This window comes from Pipistrellus kuhlii, unplaced genomic scaffold (genome assembly GCF_014108245.1).
Source record: "Pipistrellus kuhlii isolate mPipKuh1 unplaced genomic scaffold, mPipKuh1.p scaffold_m20_p_32, whole genome shotgun sequence".
Taxonomy (NCBI): Eukaryota; Metazoa; Chordata; class Mammalia; order Chiroptera; family Vespertilionidae; genus Pipistrellus; species Pipistrellus kuhlii.
In genome coordinates this window covers 2,117,634-2,138,890 of record NW_023425532.1, presented here as the reverse complement: position 1 = coordinate 2,138,890, position 21,257 = coordinate 2,117,634, and positions in this window count along the sequence as shown.

Sequence of the window (21,257 nt, the reverse complement as noted above, 5' to 3'; positions counted from 1 at the left end):
GCATGATAAAAATTACTTGGTTGCTTTAAAGCATTATTCTCCAAATCAACCTACCATAATAATTTGCCAGGAGGCAGGGGATACTTGTTTAAAAGTCCAATTGTTGGAACCAATCCCCAGATGCACCGATTCAGTCTCCAGGGGAGACTGTTTTCAGGGGTTTGTTGTAATCTGAGGTAATCAGTTCAGAAGATGTTGGGAGGTTGATCTTATATAGAGTGACGGAACCTACCATCCACATTTCATATAGCAGCTAGTAGGAAATAAGCTTTCATAGGTCTATTTTTTCAAAAGAACCTTACATTTAATTCTATTTTGATAAAACTAAAACTGAAAATAGCCACTTGTAAAAAGTCCTCTTATTGTTACTGAAAATGTATTTTCATGTTTAAACTGGTTGTTTTTTTATATATTTTCATATTAATTTATAACTGTTACATTGGATTGTGTATCGATGTCCAGAAATAATACATTAAAAGGCTTTTCACTTTAAATTAGTAATATTGAGCACTTACCCTGGGCCTGGCCTTGCACTAACCATTGTCATTGCAATATTTCAATCTTTTTCTTAAATTTATCTTTATTTTTGAAAGTATTACAAATGTCCCCTTTTATCCCCACCCCGAATCCCCCCAGGCCTACAGTAATATTGTCTGTGTCCGAGGGTTATGCATATGTGTATATAAGTTCTTTGGTTAATCTCTACCCATCCAGCCCTCCCCACTTCCCCCTGAGATTCATCGGTCTTCCATGCCTCCAGGTGTCTGGATCTATTTTGTTTGTCAGTTTATTTTGTTCATTATATTCCACATATAAGTGAGGTCAAGTGAGACTTGTCTGGCTAGCTTATTTCACTTAGCATAATACCCTTCAGGTCCTTCCATGCTGTCTCAAAGGGTAAGAGACCCTTCTTTTTACAGCTGCATAGCATTCCATGGAGATGTACCACGGCTTTTTTATCCAGTCATCCACTGATAGGCACTTGGGCTGTTTCCAGATCTTAGCTATTGTAAATTGTGCTGCTATGAACATAGGAATGCATACATTCTTTCTGATTGGTGTTTCGGGATTCTGGGTCAAATGCAGTTCTATTTTTAATTTTTGGGGGAACTACTTACTGTTTTCCATAGAGGCTGCACCAGTCTGTATTCCCACCAGCAGTGTACTAGGGTTCCCTTTTCTCCACATCTTGGCCAGCACTTGTTTGTTGATTTATTGATGATAGCCGTTCTGGTAAGTGTGAGGCAATACCTCATTGTTGTTTTAATTTGCATCTCTCTGATGGTTAGTGTCTATTTAGGTCCTTTGCCCATCTTTTAATTGGATTGTTTGTCTTCCTTTGTTAAGTTGTACGAGTTCCTTATAGTTTTTGGAAATTAAGCCCTTATTGGACATATCATTGGCAAATAAGTTCTCCCATGCAGTGGGCTCCCTTTTCGTTTTGTTGATGGTTTCTTTTGCTGTGCAGAAACTTTTTATTTTGATGTAGTCCCTTTTGTTTATTTTCTCCTTTGTTCCCTTGCCCTAGGAGATGTATTGGCAAATACATTGCTACAAGAGGTGTCTGAGATTTGGCTGCCTATGATTTCTTCTGGGATTTTTATGGTTTCACTACTTACATTTGAGTCTTTTATCCATTTTGAGTTTACTCTTGTGTATGGTGTAAGTTGGTGATCTAGTTTGGTTTGTTTTTTTTTGTTTTGTTTTGTTTTGCATGTACCTGTCCAGTTATCCCAACACCATTTATGGAAGAGACTGTCTGGACTCCATTGTATGCTCTTGCCTCCTTGGTCAAATATGAACTGAGCATAATGGCTTGGGTCAATTTCTGGCTTCTCTGTTCTGTTCCATTGATTTATATGCCTGTTATTATGGCAGTACCAGGCTGTTTTGATTACAGTGGCTTTATAGTATAATTTGATATCCAGTATTGTGATCCTTTCTACTTTTTTTTCTCTCAAGATTGCTGCAGCTATTCTGAGTTTTGTTTTTTGTTTTTTTTGTTGTTGTTTTTTTTTTTTTTGTTCCATATAAATTTTTGGAGTATTTGTTCTAGATCTGTGAAATATGCCATTGGAATTTTAATAGGGATTGCATTGTATCTGTAGATTGCTTTGAGTAGTATGCACATTTTATTGATGTTAATCCTTCCAATTCATGAACATGCTATATTATTCCATTTGTTTGTATCTTCCTCTATTTCTTTTCCCAATGTCCTGTAGTTTTCCAAGTACAGGTCTTTTACCTCCTTGGTTAAGTTTATTCCTAAGTATCTCAGTTTTTTTGTTACAATAGTAAATGGGATTGTGTTTTTAGTTTCTCTTTTTGAGTATTCATTATTGGTGTATAAAAATGCCATCGATTTCTGGATGTTAATTTTGTGTCCTGCTACTTTACAGGACTCATTTATTAAATCTAGTAGGATTTTTTTTGGTTGAGTCTTTAGGGTTTTCTATGTACAATGTCATGTCATCTGTGAATAATGACAGTTTCACTTCCTCCTTTTAATCTTTCTAAATAGCATTCTACATGTACTACATAATCAACCTCTCCTTTAAATCAGAACAGTTTCATAAGATGCAAATAAAAATTGGTGTCAGGTTTAATATAATTTTGATCATAATTTACAGATAAGCTTTGCAAGTAGAGGTCAGAGGGCATTAATTTTTTTCATAGTTAAGCTAAAATAAACATGTTCCTTCTAGTCATGATTACATTCTTAAACCCCATTACTCACACTTACGGTACTTTTTGTTTTCAATAATATACAGTGGTATGCAAAGCTGTAAATTAAGCTCTTTGTTTTATCTATGGTATTTTGGCAAAACTCAGGAATATAACAAAAAAGGAAGATGTTGATTTTAAATTTCTACTAAATTTAGTATCTGTTAACCAAAGCCTAAATTTTTATATTCTTCAGTTAAAGAAGAGCTTCTACCCAAGTCTAATTTGTCTTTAAGGACAGTCATTTGTCTTCCAAATATTTGAAAATATTTTTTAAAATAAGTAGTGTTATGGTTGTTATTTCTATAATTCTAAACTTTGATAGCAATTATAGTATACTACATTTCCTTTCTGGATAGCTTTTGAATTTATGAAAAATGAGTACTTTTTTAAGTTATAAATGTGTAAACATTGTATTACCTTACCTCTGTTGTGTTGATAGCACTGCTTATGTTAGCACTGTTTTTTGCTTCTGTATATTTATGTGTAGCTTTTATATGTAGTTTACCTACTGTTTATAAAATTTGATTTATAATAAATGTTGTTAAAATGAAAATGGCTAACCACTTATTTTTAAGAGCACTTCTATAACAAACACTCCTATATGTGCCAAAATTTGATCATGACACAAATTTTTAATGATAAAAGTAGAATAAAATTTTCTAGTCTCTGTCTCATGTTCATGTATGTGTACACACAAAGCACTATGGGAAAATGCTGAGGAAGTAGAAAACCTGTTTTAATCTAAGGAATTCCCAATATAAGGCTTCCATTGTTAAAAGATACATTTTTATGATGATTGAATACTTCCTAAGATTAGACATCTTTCTTTTCTATATTTAAGAAAATAGTAAATTGTTTCTAACATAACTTTCTTTTTTAAAGTATTGTGTGTTCAGCACCCCAAGTCAGGTCTCATTCCATCACCATTTATCTCCCTGTACCCTCTTCTACCTCCTCTGTGATAGACTTTTCTCATGTTTATATAAATGGATCTTTTAAATTATTACCCAATTACCAGACTTTTGTACACTTCTCCCTTTCCTAGGCCATAAATCAGAAGTACTGAAACTGCAGATTGGTTGGTTTTAAAATAGCATTTATCATCATCATTTCTGTCTAAAGCTTCTACATTTTGGGAGGAAAAGAAATGTACACACAATAACTAAAAACACTTCATATTTGTTGGATAATTCTTGCTGGGCTGGGCTTAAAATTTACTATTATTTAAAAGGAGTAAATTCACTCTATTCTTTATAGGAAGAGAAGATAGTGTGATTAGGGTGTGACTACTCCTTCAAAGCTCGTTCTAGAAAAGACTTTACCCTTTGGAAGCATGACAGGAAATGAGCCAAACTTCATTTGAATTTTAGTAATGGAAACCTTTTTTTGTGTGGAAATGGAACCATTCACCGTTGACTTGGTTTTCTTTCTCTGATAAATACAGGCATGCGTGGGGATATTGTGGGTTTGCTTCCAGACCATTATACTAAAGTGAGTATCACAATAAAGTGAGTTGTAATCTTTGTGCTGGTTGAGTGTTTTGCTTTCATTTTGGAAAAACCACAACACCTGTGAAGCACCATGAGCGAGGTCTGCCTGTGGAGTGTTGAGGGAGTCAGTCTCCCGTGGGAAGATACCTAGAAGCCTTGAACTTCATCTCTCTCCTTGGACATTTTGGCTTTCAGTGGCACACTCCAGCAAGATGTTCAGAAATAGCAGTTTCATACTTTTCTTTTTAAAATATTTTTTATTGATTTTTTACAGAGAGGAAGGAAGAGGGACAGAGAGTTAGAAACATGGATGAGAGAGAAACATCGATCAGCTGCCTCCTGCACACCCCTCACTGGGGATGTCCCCACAACCAAGGTACATGCCTTGAATGGAATCGAACCTGGGACCCTTCAGTCCACAGGCTGACACTCTATCCACTGAGCCAAACCGGTTAGGGCTAGTTTCTTACTTTTCTAGGGTTTTGGTGTTTTCCTGGTGAGGGTGGATTCGCACCTATAAATAGATGGTGAGGGAACAGGAGCATAGGTAGCAGAGACATTCTCACCTCTGCTCTCACCCTCACTCTGGGGCTGGCCACCCCTTTCAGTTAAATCTGGCCCATCTGTAATGGGACTAATGAAAAGTCACTTGTGCCCTAACTAGGTTGGCTCAGTGGATAGAGCATTGGCCTGCAGACTGAAAGGTCCCAGGTTCGATTCCATTCAAGAGCATGTACCTTGGTTGTGGGCACATCCCCAGTAGGAGGTGTGCAGGAAGCAGCTGATCGATGTTTCTCTCCCATGGATGTTTCTAACTCTCTATCCCTTTCCCTTCCTCTCTGTAAAAAAATCAATATATATATATATATATTTTAAAAGTCACTTGCAAGTGATGTGACAAGTAATTCACTGATGTTTGTAAATTGCCTTGAAGATGAAAGGTACTTTATAAATGTTAAGTATTATTGAGCCAGTCAAGTGAGAGCGGTGTTCTTTTGAAGTAATTCAGCTGTGAAGCCATACACTGCCTACAAATAGGCAGCTGAATAGGACAAAAGGATTAAATAAGCTGTTAAGTGCCGTTTTCCTATTGCTTGATGTACTTTTGTCAAATGTAGGTCAGTTTGTTAGGCTCGTTGATAAAATCTCTTTCACCCTAACTTTAGCAGGTCATAGTGATTTTAAATTTTATCTCATTAGAGATCATCTAGTTTTAGGACTTTGAAGGGTCTGTACCTTTTCAATCCTTCATTTTACAAATGGGAAAACTGAGGGTCAGAAAGTTTAGATGGGCTTGTCCAGTGGTCGGCAAACTCATTAGTCCACAGAGCCAAATATCAACAGTACAACGATTGACATTTCTTTGGAGAGCCACATTTTTTAAACCTAAACTTCTTCTAGCCGAGACCAGTTTGGCTCAATGGGTAGAGCGTTGGCTTGGGGACTGAAGGGTCCCGGGTTCGATTCCGGTCAAGGGCATGTACCTTGGTTGCGGGCATATCCCCAGTAGGGGGTGTGCAAGAGGCAGCTGATCGATGACTCTCTCTCTCATCGATGTTTCTAACTCTCTACCTCTCTCCCTTCTTCTCTGTACAAAATCAATAAAATATATTTTTTAATAAAAAAAAAAAAAAACTTCTTCTAACACCGACTTTCTTCAACATAGACTCGCCCAGGCTGTGGTATTTTGTGGAAGAGCCACACTCAAGGGGCCACAGAGCTGCCTGTGGCTCATGAGCCACAGTTTGCCGACCACGGGGCTTGTCCATCTCACACCATAATCACTGCACTTCCATGAGACCTCTTGACTTTCCCCCTGCCATCACCTGGGAAATGAGGCTCAGCTCATTCAGCCCCTCCTGTAGAAAGCCTTTCTAACACTCTCAGGTAGAAGGGTGCATTCCTTTATTGGTGCTCACACAGCACTCTGTAAATTTGATGCTGGGGCTGAATTAAAATTAAAGAGCAGTCAACTACTTGTTTTGGGCTTGTGGGAGAAGTTAGTCACTCTCAGATCCGTTTTCTTCCTTCTTTAAAAAAACACATTTTTATTGATGCCTAGCCAGTTTAGCTCAATGGATAGACCGTCAGCCTGTAGGCTGAATGGTTCCAGGTCTGATTCTGGTTAAGGGCACGTACCTCAGTTGCAGGCTTCTCCCTGACTCAGGTCCCGGTCAGGGCGAGTGCAGAAGATAACCAATTGATGTGTTTCTCTCACATTGATATTTTTCTCTGTCTTTCCCTTTCTCTTCCACTCTCTCTAAAAATCAATGGAAAAATATCCTCAGGTGAGGATTAAAAAATAATTATTTCTTATTGAATTTATTGGGTTGACATTGGTTAATAAAATTACATAGGTTTCAGGTGCACAGTTCTACAATACATCATCTGTATATTGTACTGTGTTCATCACCCCAAGTCAAGTCTCCTTCCATCGCCATGTATCCCCCTTTCACCATGTCCTTCTTCCTCCCATCCCCCTTTCCCTGTCTCTGATAATAACCATACTGTTGGCTGTGTCTCTGAGGTTTTTTTTCTTGCTTACCCTCCCTCTTTCTCTCTTGACATCTTCCCACTTCTGGTGATCAGGGGTGAGCTTGGCTGTCATCAATAAAACGTGCAGGATTGTCCAGGGAAGTATTCAGTGTTGCTCCAAATTGGGGGAGGGGGGAGGGGGGTGCAGTGACAAATGACTTTTATTTCTTTCCTGGAACAAAGACTTAATTGTAAATCTAAAATCTGAAAGAAAAGTAAAATCCTACCCTGGCAGGTGGTTGAGCTTCAGCCTATAAACCCAGGAGGTCGCATTTTGATTCCTGGTCAGGGCACAGGCCTAGGTTGCAGTAGTGGCCTCAATCCCCAGTAGGGGGCGTGCAGGAGACAGCCAATTGCTGGTTCTCATCATTGATGTTTCTGTCCTTCCCTTCCTCTCTGAAATCAATTACAAAAATATTTTTTGAACGTAAAATCCTAAATGCACAACATACTCTTTATTTTAAATGGATTTTCTTTCGGCTCCCTCTGTATAAATATATTGATGTCTTCTTATGAGACTTAATTGGAATTTCTTATTTAGAAGGTACTTCTTTGCCTTCTAAATAGTAATAACGGTAGCACTCAACCAGGATTCAGGTGTCATATGATCACTCCCTTTCCTTTACTGCTTTAAAAGTAACATAACAGAAAAAAAGAAAAACATGTACATGAATGTGGTTCTTAGGTTTTAAGAGTCAGACATTTCTGACTTGAACCTGGGCTCAGCTTCTTAAAATTAAAAAAAAAAAAATGCTGACCTGCTTTATACATCTTTATTCAAGTTATAACATTATAAACCCGTTGGTGCTAACATGTATTTACATTATAATACTTGTAAAACAAATGAATGACCAGAGCCTATGGCAATAGGACAGCATTTGAGGCCTACATTGTATCCTTCATCTATCCTGTTAAATTTTAAATGAGTGTGTTTTTTATGGGAAAATATTCCATTCCTCTGTCCACCCCTCAGAAGAAGTACCTCCCAACTCATCTGATGTGGCAGAAATCATTTAAGTGTATTTGGGTTTGGGTTATTAAATGCTGTTAAATAGAACAGCTACTTATTATTATATATGCCAGGCTCTGAGTTAAGCACCTTACATATACAATCTCGTTTGATCCTCTCAGCAACCCTGAGCGAGAGGTACTACTACTGTCCCTAGTTTTATGATTGAGGAAATTGGAGCTTACAGAGTTTAGCCAGTTTGCCTATGGTCAAACAGATGCTATGTGCAGAGCCTGGACCCAAAGCCAGAAAGAACAGTTTAATTCCAAAATCCATACTCTCAACCACTACATTATACTGCTCAGCAATAATAACAATAGTAAAAATAATAGCAACAGTTTATTGAGCACCTGCTATAATATCCAGGTTCTGTATTAAATACTTTGCACACTTCAAGCCATTTAACCTTCACATCAAATGTATGAAGACCGCGTCATTGCTCCCATTTTGCCAGACGAAGAAACTGAAACTTACATCTAGTATCTCATTTGTTTAGGGTCACATGTTTGAGATGGGTAAGCAGGGGTCTATCGAAGCATGAGATCAATATGGTCGAGGATGGATTTCACCAAAGTAGAGCAGAACATGAATCTTGCACCAATTACTTGGTTCCAGAGGTCTCTGAGGGAAATCTATGCCTGGAGTATACAACAAAGCCAAGTGACTCTTGTATTAGCAGGAGTCCCCAAATTCCAGTGACCCACCGCAAGGATTGAGATTTTGCTATGCTAGAAAGGCTTGAGGCCACCAAAGCCCACATTCTAGGCGTGGCTCTTTCTTTACTGATATAACAAAGGCCCCTACCTAGGGTTCCAAGAAGGAAAGAAATACCATCTGTCTCCATGCCTGGGAGCCTCTGCCCCTAGACCAGTGGTCAGCAATCTCATTAGTCAACTGAGTCAAATATCAACAGTACGACGATTGAACTTTCTTTTGAGAGCCACATTTTTTAAAATTTAACTTCTAACACCATTTCTTCAACATAGATGTGCCTAGGCCATGGTATTTTGTGGAAGAGTCACACTCAAGGGGCCAAAGAGCCGCATGTGACTCGCGAGCCACAGTTTGCTGACCACGGCCCTAGAACATGACTGCAAAGAGAGGGTGAGTGAGAGGGCACTAACAAAAGATAGAGACAGCCTGCAAGCAACACTTACCTCTTTAAAGACTCCTCTGAGAGTGCCTCCAACTGTGACCCTGGTTCAACCTTCTGCCCTAGAGCCTTCCCAATCCAGATCAGCACTCCTGTGGAGGGGTGGAGGAAGGAGTGGAGGAGAAGATTGCCCCTGAGCTTCCTTTTACCATTATTCCAGAGGGAGGGGCATATCAAAATTCATTGTGGGTGCTTTTCAAAATACATATAGCCCTCCAGGCAGTTAGAAAGCCTACACAAGGTAACTGCACAAATTACTAAAGATGAGCGGGGAGCCGAAACCGGTTTGGCTCAGTGGATAGAGGATCAGCCTGTGGACTGAAGGGTCCTGGATTCGATTCCAGTCAAGGGCATGTACCTTGGTTGCGGGCCCACCCCCAGTGGGAGGTGTGCAGGAGGCAGCTGATGGATGTTTCTCTCTTATCGATGTTTCTAACTCTCTATCCCTCTCCCTTCCTCTCTAAAAAATCAATAAAAAATATATTTTTTAAAAGATGAGGGGGGGATCAAAGATGGGCAGAGAAACATTTAAATAGGATGAAGTAAAAACAAAACACCAAAGATCTCTATGTTCTGGTAAGGAGAAGTGTTACTTTGAGGTTACAAAGCCAAGGTCTAGAACAGTGTACCCACAATGTTATCTTATGTAAAAGAAAAGGGAGATAGCCTGGACGCAGTGGCTCAGTGGTTGAGCGTTGACCTACAAATCAGGAGGTCATGGTCTGATTCCCCGTCAAGGCATATGCCTGGGTTGCAGGCTTGAGGGCATTCAGGAGGCAGCTCATCAATGATTCTCCCTCATCATTGATGTTCTATCTCTCCCTCTTCCTTCTCTAAAATCAATGAAAATATTTTTTAAAAAGGAGAGATAATAAGTGTGCATATGCATGCTTAATTTTATATAAAGAAAAATAAGAAGCCAATAATAGCTACCATAGGAGGCAAGAAGAAATGAGGGGTGTGGAGTCAGAAGTGGGGAATGAGATCCCTTTTTTAAAACAATGATTATTGTTGAGAGTATTATAGATGTCCTCCCTCTATTTCTCCCATTGCCCCATTCCACCTGGATCCTGCCCCACCCCAGGCCTTCACACCCCCATTGTCTTGAGTTCCTGGGAAATGCATATCTATATATATAAAGGCTAATATGCTAAGTGTCCAACCAACTGGTCATTATGATGCACACTGACCACCAGGAGGCAGATATTCAATGCAGGAGCTTCCATGATGCACACTGGCACCGCAGACCTGGCGCCCACAAAGCAATACTCAGCTTCCCCCAAGTGGGGCACGGGCCCTTCCACCACCCCAGAATAACAGCCCACCAAATCACAGCCAATGCTGCTGAGACCCCATGGCGCAAAATACAGCCCACAGCTCAGCCCAGCCTGGAAATGGTCGCTGTGAGTGCCCAGTAATGATGTCACCTAGCAATGCCCAGTTCTTCTTTCTAGCGAAGACTAGCCTCCTTCCAGTTTCTTCAGCCTGGGAACACAACTTGCTTTATAACCAGGTGCAAACATTTCGCACTTTAACCAAATGTCTGTGAAGCATTTTCTCGTGCTTCATCTCATTTGATCCTCACAAAAGTCCTGGAGTAGGTAGATAGGAGACTTGGTGGAATCCTACTTTTTTTTCATTAGTTGGAAAACAGAGATTTAAAAACTTAGAAACTTGACCTGACTGAAAAGAAGTAAGAAATGGTGGACCTTGAAAATGACTTCAGGTTTTCTCACTGTGCAGAATATAGTCAAACACTGCTGCAGTTCAAGATTTTACCCTTTGTTCTCTCTGCATGATCTACAATAATAATCTGCTTCGCATTGATATTTACTGCTGTGTTGTTGACAATTACCTGAAAGAGAAGTTGGGGTGCTTCAATGGGCTGGGAAAAGTCTAGCTACATCAGAAAGCAGGTCTAATTAAGCAAGTTTACTCTATATCTATAAAAGGCTAAGTTGACTTGTGCATGCATGATACATATAAAGCTCTCATGGTGCCAATCTCATGTGTGTGTTTTAATCTGTCATTGTCGATCATGAATTTGGTTGACATTTCTATTACAGAGAAAGGGCAAATAGTGATACTAAAATATTTCTTCTAATTTTCTTTCAATGTACACAAATTCATGCACTGGGCCACTAGTATTGATATAAGTTCTGCTTAATCTCTCCCCATCCTTCTCCCCTCGTCTCCTTCCCTTCGAGATTCTTCAGTATCTTCCATGTTTCCATGCCTCTGGTTCTATTTTATTCATCAGTTTATTTTGTTCATTAGATTCCTTGTTCATTTATTTTGATTTTTAGATTTAATTATTGACAGATATGTCTAAACCTTTTTAGCCCAGCCAGCTTGGCTCAGTAGTTGAACGTTGACCTAAGAACCAGGAGGTCGTGGGTTCGATTCCCAGTCAGGGCACATGCCAGGATTGCAGTCTTAATCCCCAGTGTGGGGTGTGCAAGAGAACAGCCAATCAATGATTCTCATCATTGATGTTTCTATCTCTTCCCGTCCTTTCCTCTCTGAAATATATTTTTTAAATAAATGTATACTTTTTTACAGTTTTGATTTCTCAACTTTGTAAGCATATTATCTCTTTATATAAAAGTTGGTAATGCCCTGAACAATTTGGCTCAGTGGATACAACATTGGCCTGTGGACTGAAAGGTCCCAGGTTCAATTCCAGTCAAGGGCATGTACCTTGGTTGCAGGCACATCCTCAACCAAGGAGGCAGCTGATCAATGTTTCTCTCTCATCGATGTTTCTAACTCTCTGTCCCTCTCCCTTCCTCTGTTTAAAAAAAAAAAATCAATAAAATATTAAAAAATAAAAAATATAAGTTGGTATTAAAGAAGCATGAAAAAAGGTGGTAAAGAAGAGCTTTTTAAAAAGAGTAAGGGGGCAGGGGCTGGAGGGGGACAATGGGGGAAAAGCGGGACATATGTAGTAATACTTTCAACAATAAAGAATTATTTAAAATTAAAAATAAAATAAAAAGAAAGAAAGAAAGAAAGAAAGAAAGAAGTAGGAAAAAAATCATGACACTACTTTTCCAAAGACTCGTTGGTGATTTTTTTTCTACTTGGGATGAAATTCAGGGAACGCAAAAAATTCAGTGCTCAGAGATGTCTGGAAAGAGATGACCTTTGGCTGGATACCACAGGCTGGACTTGGATTCCAGAGAGCAAGACGTTTCCTGTGTGACTGAGGGAGTTCAGGAAGAACTACTTGATAGGGACAGGAACCAAGTAACTGCCATGCCACTGGCACATCTTTTATTGCTATTCATAAGAATGCTATCAGTGTCAGTACCACCTATACTTCAGAAGAGCACATCTAAATCTTCTTGTCAAGATCCATTGGTTTGGTTTTTTTATCACACTTTGTTCCCTGTAGCCTTTTGTCACTGATAATCGCTCCTTTGTTCTTTAAAATGTCTCCCACCTTGGTTCCTGTGATAATGAATGAAGTTATCCACCATCCGTGAATTCCTGAGCACTGCCTGGGCCAGGCATGCTACCCCCCATTTTTCCTACTCCTTTGAGACTTGGTCTCTTTAGCTAGCTCATTGCTTCCTTTCTCTGCCCGTCCTTTTCCCTCTCTATCTCATCTGTCATCATGTTACAAGGTTCGGTCTTGAGTCCTCTGCTTCTATCCCTATATTCTTTATATTCTTTCTTCTAGGCATGAGCCTTTCTCACAGCTTCAACCAGCAAGTACAGCCATTCATCTGTCTGCCACTCCTCAAACTTCAAATCTACCAAATATGCTCACTTGAACAGTTAAAATAACTGTTTCCCTGGTCTCACCATGTACTAAACTGAACTCATCCCATCCTCCTTCCCAGAGGGCCTCCTTGTTCAGACATCCTCATGACCATTGATGAGATGCAATGATCTCAGTTATACCACTGACACTTTGGGGTCATCTTAGACTATTCTTTGTTCACCTCCACTAAGCAGCACTTAACTAGCCTTGTTGTTGAAATGTTTCTATTGTCTATCTTCTCTTCTCATGCCCATACTCATAACCTAATGGGTGCCATCACTTCTGCTCTTAAAGCCTTCAACTGATGAAACCAGGCCCACAGAGATTAACTAGGATAGTCTTCCTTACTCAAAGACAACTAATTATAGACTTGAATCACTTCTACAAACCATTCTAGCTTAAGTTAGTGTTTGATTAAATAACTGCCTAGCCATGCTGACACAAAAAAACTGATTATTATAGTAATGCTTGGTGTTTTGTTTTGAATTTCCATCAGTGAACACTTTGTTCTTTGTGAAAACAAATCACAAGCCCAGACAGACTTCCAAGAAGAGAAAGAATCAATATTATCAAACTTTCATCAGCATTAATACATACAGCATGGTGCAGAAGTACCGTATTTTTCGGACCATAAGACGCACTCTTTTCCCCCCAGAAATGGGGGGGGGAAAGTCCCTGCGTCTTATGGTCCAAATATAGCCTACACATATACTTTTAAAACAAAAGTTTTTTTACTTGCCCGGCTCTGTGTGGTCTGTGTGTGCTTGCCCGGCTCTAAAATGGTTCTAAATGCTGCTGTTTACTTTACAGGGTCGATTACATGTGTTTATGATTGTGATGTTGGGTTTTAATGCACATAAAATATTTTAGGACACTATTTGTTTCAGAATCTTTTTTTCTTCATTTCCCTTCTCTAAAAACTGGTGCGTCTTATGGTCCAGAGCGTCTTATGGTCCGAAAAATACGGTACGTTTACAGTTGTGAGTACATGAAACAGTTTATTCTTACATTATTATTTTTAATTACTGTATTATTTTCCATACAAATGTAAACCTAATTTCACCCCACTCTGTATATGGTTTATGAAGGTCATTAACCATCTGATAAAAGGAGACTTCATTGCTTACAACCCATCATTGAGTGTAAGCTATTGCCTGATTACACTAGGCCAGTGGCCGGCAAACTCATTAGTCAACAGAGCCAAACATCAACAACACAACGATTGACATTTCTTTTGAGAGCCAAATTTATTAAACTTAAACTTCTTCTAACACCACTTCAACATAGATTCGCCCAGGCTGTGGAATTTTGTGGAAGAGCCACACTCAAGGGGCCAAAGAGCCGAATGTGGCTCACGAGGCGTGGTTTGCAGACCACTGCACTAAGCTGTTTTCAGTCTATTGGTAAGAAAATGAGTTCTCCAGTTCAATATTAGTTAACACTTGAAAGGAAACCTTTCAAGAAACAGGTGTTCACGTCCATTGGTTGTGCTTGTATGCATGCATACAAGTCCTTCAGTTGATCTCAGTCCCCCAACCCCACCTGCCTTCCCGCAGTAGTTTGCAAAACACTGGGGGTTGGGGATAAGAGCAAGTGTGTGTGTGTGGGGGGTGGTGGTGGTAGGGGAGGCCAGGGGAGGTCAATGTGGGAAGAAAAGGAGACATATGTACTATTTGTAACACCTTAAACAATAATAAAAAATAATAAAATTTTTAAAAAGGGAAAAAATACTAGTATAAATTTAAAAAAAGAAACATGTGTTTATTTCTTCATTTGTAAATTATCTCCCTGTGTCAGAAATGTTTAATGAGTACTGGGCTTGGTTAGTTGGCTATTTCCCCTCTCCCTGGGGTCCAGAATGGTGGATGCTTAAAATACTGAAACCTACAAAAAAAGTAGAAAGTATTTTCTTTTGAAGCATACCCACTGTCTACTAATGATATGGTGAAAGATAGGATTTGATGAGAAAATATAAGTTAAACACTTAGAACATAGTTCCACGAATATTGATTTTCTGTCCCCTTCCATGAATATAGTTTTCACAAGTGAAGTCTCATAAATTAAAAGTTCTCTCCAATGTGTTCATGGATAGGAACAATTAACATAATTAAAATGTCCATACTACACAAAGCAATCTATAGATTCAATGCAATTCCTATTAAATACCAATGGTGTATTTCACAGAACTAAAAAAAAATAATCTAAAATTTATATGAAACCACAAAAGACCTTGAAAAGCCTCAACAATCTTAGGAAGGAAGAGAAAAGTTGGAGGAATCACAGTACCTGATATCAAACTATACTACAAGGCGATAGTAATCATACCAGCATGGTACAGGCACAAAAACAGACACAGAAATCAATGGAAGAGAATAAAACCCATGCCTATATGGTCAATTGATATTTGACAAAGGAGGCAAGAATATACAATGGGCCCTAACCGTTTTTGGCTCAGTGAATAGAGCCTGCAGACTGAAAAGTCCCAGGTTCAATTCCTGTCAATGGCATATACCTTAGTTTCAGGCACATCCCCTGTGGGGAGTGTGCAGGAGGCAGCTGGTGGATGTTTCTCTCTCAATGATGTTTCTAACTCTCTCTCCCTCTCCCTTCCTCTTTGTAAAAAAAAATCAATAGAATGTATTTTTTTTTAAAAAGAAGTATAAATTTACAGTTACAAAATAGTCATGGGGATGTAAAGTACAGCCTAAGAAATATAGCCAATAACATTGTAATAACTATGTGTGGTGCCAGATGGGTACTAGAACTATCCAAGAGGTGGGACACTTTGTAAAGTATATGATTGTCTAGCAACTATACATGAAACTAATGCAAAATAATGAGTATAAACTGTAATTGAAACAATAAAAGAAATTAGAAACAAAAAAATAAAGAAAAATAATAAATATTTTAAAAATAAAACAATGAGATGCCCTAACTGGTTTGGCTCAGTAGGTAGAGCATTGGCCTGCAGACTCAAGGGTTCCTGGTTCAATTCTGGTCAAGGACATGTACCTTGGTTGCAGGCACATCCCCAGTAGGGAGTGTGCAGGAGGCAGCTGATTGATGTTTCTAACTTTCTATCTCTCTCCCCTCCTCTCTGTAAAAAAAGTCAAGAAAATATTTTTAAAAATAAAAATAAAACAAGTAGAAATAATTTTATAAAGTTCTGTGTAATCTTTTTGCAAATTATCTCTATTTGATGGCATTGTTTTGGATATAAATACATATATAGCAAAGAAATCAACTGAGTCTACCAGGACTCATGAACTTATCACATGGACTACACTGCCTCACTGTAGCTCCCTTTGTACCTACCTACGTGCGTTTTTACACGTTATCATTTGAACCATGAATGCAGATAACGTTGCTGGCGTCTACAGTTGCCCTTTTGTCTCAAAAGTCAACAATTTTCCAAATTGTATGTAAAAATGTTCCTGTGGGTCAGCGGCGAGGAATGTTAGGTATCACCAGATTTCACAACTTTGACATAATTTGACTGCGGAAAAGGGAGCATTTCTTACATTCTCTCCAGTATCAAGCTCTCTCGTGGCTTGGCAGATGCGCCAGTTGTTTTGCATTGTTACTAACTGATAATTACAGAAATAATACCATTTTATTTCCCCTGAAAACAATCAAAGATAAATCTAAAATCCTCTTGGATCCCTACTCCCCATTGGTAACTACCATTATCAATTTGATCTGTATTCTTACAGACCTTTGGTCTGTGGATTTACATATGTATTATAGTGCACTGACAGATGAACTTATGTAGGTGGGATGTAGCTATTTTATTTATCTATGGGAAGTGGGACCCATTATTTTTAAACATGTGAAATGTTGGTGTGATGGGTAAGGAAGAGATTGGAAAGAAAAGAGAAGAAAGAAGCAATGTCTTGCCAAAAGTGATCATTAATTTCTCTATATTTCTTTTTTTTTAATATATTTCATTGATTTTTTTTTTTTTACAGAGAGGAAGGGAGAGGGAAAGAGAGTTAGAAACATTGATCAGCTGCCTCCTGCACACCCCTACTGGGGATGTGCCCACAACCAAGGTACATGCCCTTGACTGGAATTGAACCTGGGACCCTTCAGTCTGCAGGACAATGCTCTATCCACTGAGCCAAACAGGTTTGGACATTTCTCTATATTTCTTTGGCCTTTTTACTTTTTGTCCCCTGAGCCCTTTTCTGCCAAGATGCACCACCATAGTGTCTGCGCAACAGCACAAGCAGTTTCAAGATCTTGCATACAGTTTCATCAATGGGTGATTCAACAAAGACAGAATACGGTCCCCTAGGCCTTCTGGAAGTATCTCTCCACTAAAACCCAAGCATCTTCAGTTCCATTTTACATACACACAAAAGAAAGAAAGGAATAGTCTGGCTTTCAAGTGCAAACTAAAGGCATGACTCCTGATGTCTAATTCTCTTTTTTTAAATATATTTTATTAATTTGTTACAGAGAGGAAGGGAGAGGGATAGAGAGCTAGAAACATCGATGAGAGAGAATCATCGATCAGCTGCTTCCTGTACACACACAACTGGGGATGTGTCTGCAACCAAGACACATGCCCTTGACCAGAATTAAACCCTGGGACCTTTCAGTCCACAGGCCAATGCTCTAGCCACTGAGCCAAACCGGTCAGGGCCCAATGTCAAATTCTTTGACAGCCAAACAGAAATCGCTTCATTAATTTCTTTTAAAATATGAGATGGCTTCAAGTTCCAGACAAGATAGCATAAACTCATTTCTCCTAGATCCTTCCTGCTAAGTGAAACTAAAATCCCTGGAAATAATACCAAAGTCCATCATAAAGAGATTCTGGTGGTAGAAAGAGGAATGTGGGTGGGCTGGCGCCCTCAGGACTGGAGGAAACATGGCAGTGAGCTCCCTGATTTTTTAATATCCCAGACTCGGAGCTAGAAAAGCCTACAACCTATAATCTCCCATCAGAGCAGACAAGACCCAACAAACCCAAAGAAAAACCTGTTGTTTCTGGCCAAATGACCTTAAAAGGAGAGAAACCCAGTCCAGTAGGAGAGAAAGGAGATAAACCTTTTAAAGACACCCATCCTCCTGAAACCATGGGTCCGTATGACTTTGATTGAGTTTACCTTTAAATCTCACCTCTAGAAATCATCTCTCTCTCTCTCTCTCTCTCTCTCTCTCTCTCTCTCTCTCTCTCTCTCTCTCTCTCTCTCTCTCTCTCTCTCTCTCTCTCTCCTTCTTCCCCCAACCCCATAATCAGCAGCCCCCACGGCAGCAGAAGACAAGAGCTCAGAGCTGACTAATGATCACAAGATCTGGACCTGGGGCAGCTGAAGATAACATCTCGACCTGAGCTATGGTCCAGCTCCTGAGCCCTGAGGTGTAATGACTCCCTTGGCTACTTTCCCATGAGGCCTCACAGAAGGACACGGGAACAGACCTGGGAATGTCCTCAGACACCAGGAGGACCTGTCCTCAAGACACACAAGAAGGATTGATAGCCCCTACCTTTCCTCCAACCAAACAGCTCCCAGCACAACCCAGAACCCCTCACCCAGGGCGTCTTGTGACGTTGCCCTATGTAATCTGTAACCTGCACACAATCAAGGAGTTCAGGCTTTTGAGCACTAGCTTCCACTCTCCTGGTGGCACTATCCTACATAATAAAGAGCTAATTTGCTAACTAGACCGAACAACTGAACAACCATCCAGAAGACCTTCTGGATGAAGCCGGGACTGTGGGGGACTGTGAGGGGCTTCGAGGAGCTGCGAGGGGCTGCAAGGGGCTGGCTGCAAGGGCCAGCCCGGGCTGCAAGCATTGAGCCCATTGCATGAATTTCGTGCATCGGGCCTCTAGTTCATAATAAAAGTCAACATTTCTCCGCTGCAATTCTCAGTGTTCAGTGTTTGTCTCTGCTGGAGCCAGGCGGATGGGCCTTTTCTGTTCAATAGCACTATCCCTCCCCGTGGCGTCAGCAGAGACTGAGCAGGTACTATATAGACATGGGTCCCCCAGTCAGTAACCTCAGACAGCTGGGGAACTGCCTTCCTCTTCCTCCTGGAGCACAAGCCAAGATTAAGTGGGAGTCCCAGTAGCACCAGGTGGCCTGGGGGAGCATTTTCCTCCCTTGCTGCAGAGAGCTTGCTAAAGCCCAACCACACCAGGCAGCCAGAGGTGGCATACACTGCCCTTGCTGGCAGAATCAGTGGATACCCAGTAGGGAACACACACTGCCATGCCCCACCAGCAGCAGCAGCTACCCAGGGCTAGGAGGCTCAGCTCAGCAGGCCTGGCATCATTCAAACCCCACCTGGTGTCACCAGATGGCCCGGGGAGGCACGGGCTCTCCTGACCCCCGCCAAGGAGCAGGTATCTGGGGAGGCACTTTCCCTCTCCTGCCAGTGGCAGCAGCTGAGAGCTCACGTGGGAGTTTGGACATCTGCCACTGTTCTGCCAACGGGCATCAGCAGAGGATCCAAAGAGATGCTCCCCCTGCCCGGAGTTGCCATGTCCGTGGAGACCAAGTGAGGAATTTGGACTTTCACCCTGGTTGGCCAGTGGCAGCTGGTGCCCCTCACCCTCCCAATTAGAGAGTGAAGAAGGGATATAAGAGAGGAGGAATCTAGAGAAAGGTATTCTTTTTTGATAATATATATTTGTATTGGTTTCAGAGAGGGAGTGGGGGGAGGAAGGAAGGGGAGAGAGAGAGAAACATCAGTGATGAGAGAGAAGCATTGATTGGCTGCCTCCTGCACACCCCATACTGAGGATCAAGCCCACAACCCAGGCATGTGCTCTGACCAGGAATCAAACTGTGACCACCTGGTTCCTATTGATAGGTTGATGCTCAACCACTGGGCCATGCTGGCCAGGCAAGAAAGGGATTCGTTATATATTTTTACAGTTTACTTTCAATAATGTTTTATATTGGTTTCAGGTGCACAGCCTAATGGTTAGTGCACCCCTATGTTCACTGAAGCATTATTTACAATAGGCAAGATATAGAAGCAGCCCAAATGCCCATCAATAGGTGAGTGGATCAAAAAGTTGTGATACATATATACAATGAAACATTACTCAGCCATAAATAAAAAGAATGAACTCTTACCATTTGCAACAGCATGGATGTACCTAGAGGGTATTATGCTCAGTGAAATAAGTCATAGAAATTCAAATACCATATGATCTCTTTTTGTGGAATCTAAAAAACAAAATAAATGAACAAACAAAATTGAAACAGACTCACATACATAGAAAGCAGACTGGTGGTTGCCGGAAGGAAGGAGAGTTGGGGACTGGGTGAAAGAGGTGAGGGGATTGAGAAGTACAGATTGGTGGTTACAAAATAGTTATGGGGGTATAAAGTACAGCACAGGAATACAGTCAATAATATTGTAATAACTATGTGTGGGGCCAAGTGGGTAGTAGGAATATCTAGTGGAACACTTTGTAAAGTATATGAGGAAGTGATTCTTTAAGTCAGCATATGAAGTCCTGGGCAGGACACCTAACTGACCCAAAGGTAAAGCTGACTACATCAACATGCCTGAAGGTATGAGAACAGAACTGCAGTGTGGAATATCACCTAAGTTGTCAAGGTAGCTTCAAGTAGAATACAAAGAGCAAACTACACTGAGTGGCCAGATTATGATGATCTCTGAATGCATAATAATCTGGCCATTCAGTGTATATCATATTGGATATATAATAAAAGGCTAATATGCAAATTGTCCCCTCGACCAGGAGTTCGACCAGCAGGCAGGCCAGCCAACCGCCCATGTCCCCTCCTCCTGGCTAGGCTGGCCAGACCCCACCCATGCACAAATTCATGCAACAGGCCTCTAATATACACTGAGTAGCCAGATTATTATGTATTCAGAGATCATAACAATCTGGCCACTCAGTGTAGCACCACAAGTGTTCTAAAAACTAAATTGCCATCACAACAGCAGCCTACAAAAGTAGGCCAGGACCTGTGCACTAAACCTAAATAGGATAACTGCCAGCTAAAACAGAAAATTTAAGTAGGATCCACTCTCTTAACATCCAAAATGTCCAGGACACAATGGAAAAGTGTTCATCATACCCAGAGTTGTAAAATCACAACTTGAATAGGAAAAGACAATTAACAGACATGCCACTGAGACCAGTCATATATTGGAACTGTCTCAAAAGGACTTTAAAGCAACCATCATAAAAAAATGTTTCATAATCCATAGACACAGACAATAGTGTGGTTAAAGCCTGGGGCAAGGGGCGGGTGCAGGCTAGAAGGGGTCAACTGAGGAAAAAAGGGACATCTGTAATAGTTTCAACAATAAATTTTTAAAAAATAAAATAAAAAATGTTTTGGTGAGTGATCACAAAATCTACTGAAATCAGTGCAGAAAAATATAAAATGTCAGCAAAGAAATGTAAGTCACAAAAAAGGACCAAATGCAAATTGTAGGCATGAAAAATGCAATAGTCAAAGTTAAACACTCATTGGATTGGTCTTAAAAGTATGAAGATTACAGAGGATAGAATCAGTGAACTTGAGGACAGAACAACAGAATTTCTTTAATCTAAATAAAAGAAAATAGATG